The following is a 3,874-nucleotide window of genomic DNA, read 5'->3' on the forward strand; positions in this document are numbered from 1 at the left end:
TCCATTTTGAGTTTATTTTTGTGTATGGTGTTAGGGAGTGTTCTAATTTCATTCTTTTACATGTAGCTGTCCAGGTTTCCCAGCACCACTTACTGAAGAGACTGTCTTTTCTCCATTGTATATCCTTGCCTCCTTTGTCATAGATTAGGTGACCATATGTGTGTGGGTTTATCTCTGGGCCTTCTGTCCTGTTCCATTTGTTCTTTATACTTTCTTTCAAGTTTTGCCCAATGGCAGTGTCGTAGCCAGTGAGGTTTATCCGAGGCACAATTACTGCTATTTGAAAACTATATTGTCTTTCATTGAACATTGTTATCACATGTAACTTCTTTCACTTTATGGCTTGCATTTTTCTCCTTTCAATAACTAGAAAATGTGAATTTTAATATTGTCTAGCTTATCAGGTTTTTTGCTTTATAGTTAGTGATTTTTTTGTGTGCACTTTAAGAAATCTCTGCCTCTCCAAGTTCAGAAAGATAAACTCATATCGTCTTCGAGAAATTTCATTGTCTTACCTTTCACATTCAGAGCCTCAAAATGTGTAGTTTTGTGTGTAATTTATTCTTGACCATGATGCGAGCCAGGGAGGAATCCAGATTTGTTTCTTTTCCATATGGATATCCAGTGACCCAGTACCACTTATTTAAAAAGACCCTTCTTTCTCTCACTGCAGCATATGAATCAGTGACTAAATTTGGACAGATACACTGTTAGAGCCTGCATTCTGTTCCATGGTAAATTTGTCTAAGCTTCTGCCCTTTTCATACTGCTCCCTTATTGCAGCGACATAAGTCTTGATTTTTGGTATTACAAGGTCTCTAACTTTATTATTTTTTGTTCATAATTGTGTTGGTTGTCCTAGTCCCACTCATTCCCATATAAATGTAAAAATCACCTCATTGACACACACAAAATGTTGCTAGGACTTTTTCTATTAGGACTAAGTTGAATCTATATTTCAGCATGGGAGAAATTAAAATTTTTATAATAAGTCTTCTAACATGAAAATTCATACAATTCCATTAATTAGATCTCCTTTAATTTTATTCAGTAATGTTCTGTGGTTGTCTTTGTAGATGTTTTGATTTTTCTTAGATATATTCCTGGAAATTTGGTGGGGTTTTTTGTTACTATTTAAAATGGCATTATTTTACTTTTTACTTTTTTATTTTATATTGGAGTATAGTTGATTTACAATGTTGTGTTACTTTCAGGTGTACAGCACAGTGATTCAGTTATACACATACATGTATCCATTCTTTTTTCTGATTCTTTTTCCATATAGGTTATTATAGAATATTGAGTAGACTTCCCTGTGCTATACAGTAGGTCCTTATTGATTATCTATTTTATATATAGTAGTAAATATATGTTAATCCCAAACTCCTAATTTATCCCTCCCCCCAACATCTTTCCCCTTTGGTAACCATAAATTTGTTTTCAAAGTATGTGAGTCTGTTTCTGTTTTGTAAATAAGTTTATTTGTATCATTTTTTAAGATTCTACATATAAGTGATATCATATGATATTTGTCTTTCTCTGTCTGACTTACTTCACTTAGTATGTAATCTCTAGTTGGATCCATGTTGCTGCAAATGGCATTATTTCATTCTTTTTTATGGCTGAGTAACCTTCCATTGCATACATGTACCACATCTTCTTTATCGATTCCTCTGTCGATGGACATATGCTTGCATGTCTTGGCTATTGTAAATATGCTCCTATGAACTTTGCGGTGCATGTATCTTTTCGAATTATGGTTTTCTCTGGATATATGCCCAGGAGTGGGATTGCTGGATGATATGAAAGTTTTATTTTTAGTTTTTTAGGGAACCTCCCTACCTTTCTCCATAATGGTTGTACAAATTTACATTCCCACCAGCAGTGTAGGAGGATTCCCTTTTCTCCACACCCTCTCAAGCATTTATTGTTTGTAGACTTTTTGATGATGGCCATTCTGAAAGGTGTGAGGTGATATCTCATTGTGGTTTTGATTTTCATTTCTCTAATAATTAGTGATGTTGAACATCTTTTCATGTGCTTTTTGGCCATATTTATATCTTCTTTGGAGAAGTCTGTTTAGATCTTATGCCCATTTTTTGATTGGGTTGGGGTTTTTTTTTGTAATATTGAGCTGCATGAGCTGTTTGTATATTTTGGAGATTAATCCAATGTAGGTCACATCATTTATTCACAGTATTTTCTCCCATTCTGTGGACTTTTTAGTTTTGTTTATTGTTTCCTTTGCTGTGCAAAAGCTTTTGAGTTTAATTAGGTCCCATTTGTTTATTTTTGTTTTTATTTTCATTACTCTAGGTGGTGGATCCAAAAAGATACTGCTGTGATTTATGTCAAAAAGTGTTCTGCATATGTTTTCCTCTAAGAGTTTGATAGTGTCTGGCCTTATATTTAGGTCTTTAATCCATTTTGAGTTTTGTGTGTGTGTGTGTGTGTGTGTGTGTGTGGTGTTAGGCAGTGTTCTAATTTCATTCTTTTCCATGTACCGGTCCAATTTTCCTAGCACCATTATTGAGAGGCTGTCTTTTCTCCATTTTATATTCTTGCCTCCTTTATCAAAGCTAAGGTGACCGTAGGTGTGTGGGTTTATCTCTGGGCTTTCTATCCTGTTCCATTGATCTATATTTCTGTTTTTGTGCCAGTAACATACTGTCTTGATTACTGTAGCATTGTAGTATAGTCTGAAGTCCAGGAGCCTGATTCCTCCAGCTCCATTTTTCTTTCTCAAGTTTGCTTTGGTTATTCGGGGTCTTTTGTGTTTCCATACAAATTGTGAAATTTTTTGTTCTAGTTCTGTGAAAAATGCCAATGGTAGTTTGATAGGGATTGCATTGAATCTGTAGATTCCTTTGGGTAGTATAGTCATTTTCACAATGTTGATTCTTCCAATCCAAGAACATGGTATATCTCTCCATCTGCTTGTATACCTTTAATTTCTTTCATCAGTGTCTTATAGTTTTCTGCATACAGGTCTTCTGTCTCCTTAGGTAGGTTTATTCCTAGGTATTTTATTCTTTTTGTTGCAGTGGTAACTGGGAGTGTTTCCTTAATTTTTCTTTCAGATTTTTCATCATTAGTGTATAGGAATGCAAGAGATATCTGTGCATTAATTTTGTATCCTGCTACTTTACCAAATTCACTGATTAGCTCTAGTAGTTTTCTGATAGCATCTTTGGGATTCTCTATGTATAGTATCATGTTATCTGCAAACAGTGACCGCTTTACTTCTTCTTTTCTGATCTGGATTCCTTTTATTTCTTTTTCTTCTCTGATTGCTATGGCTAAATCTTCCAAAACTATGTTGAACAATAGTGGTAAGAGTGGGCAACCTTGTCTTGTTCCTGATCTTAGTGGAAATGGTTTCAGTTTTTCACCATTTAGAGTGGTATTGCCTGTGGGTTTGTCATATTTGGCCTTTATTATTTTGAGGTAAGTTCTCTCTATGCCTACTTTCTGGAGGCTTTTTACCATAAATGGGTGTTGAATTTTGTCAACAACCTTTTCTGCATCTATTGAATTGATCATATGGTTTTTCTCCTTCAGTTTGTTAATATGGTGTATCACATTGATTCATTTGCATATGTTGAGGAATCCTTGCATTCCTTGGATAAACCCCACTTGGTCATGGTATATTACCCTTTTAATGTGCTGTTGGATTATGTTTGCTAGTATTTTGTTGAGGATTTTCGCATCTATGTTCATCAGTGATATTGGTTTGTAGTTTTCTTTTTTTGTGACATCTTTGTCGGGTTTTGGTATCAGGGTGATGATGGCCTCATAGAATGAGTTTGGGAGCATTCCACCCTCTGCTATATTTTGTAAGAGTTTGAGAAGGATAGGTGTTAGCTCTTCTCTA

At 34.8% G+C, this 3,874-nt stretch overlaps 1 pseudogene; it reads left to right on the top strand.

Annotated features, from left to right (window-relative positions):
• Nucleotides 1–219: 219 nt before the first annotated feature.
• On the top strand, nt 220–377 carry LOC117313668 (U4 spliceosomal RNA; annotated as a pseudogene).
• The last annotated feature ends 3,497 nt before the right edge of the window (nt 378–3,874 follow it).

Source organism: Tursiops truncatus, chromosome 9 (genome assembly GCF_011762595.2).
Source record: "Tursiops truncatus isolate mTurTru1 chromosome 9, mTurTru1.mat.Y, whole genome shotgun sequence".
Classification (NCBI taxonomy): domain Eukaryota; kingdom Metazoa; phylum Chordata; class Mammalia; order Artiodactyla; family Delphinidae; genus Tursiops; species Tursiops truncatus.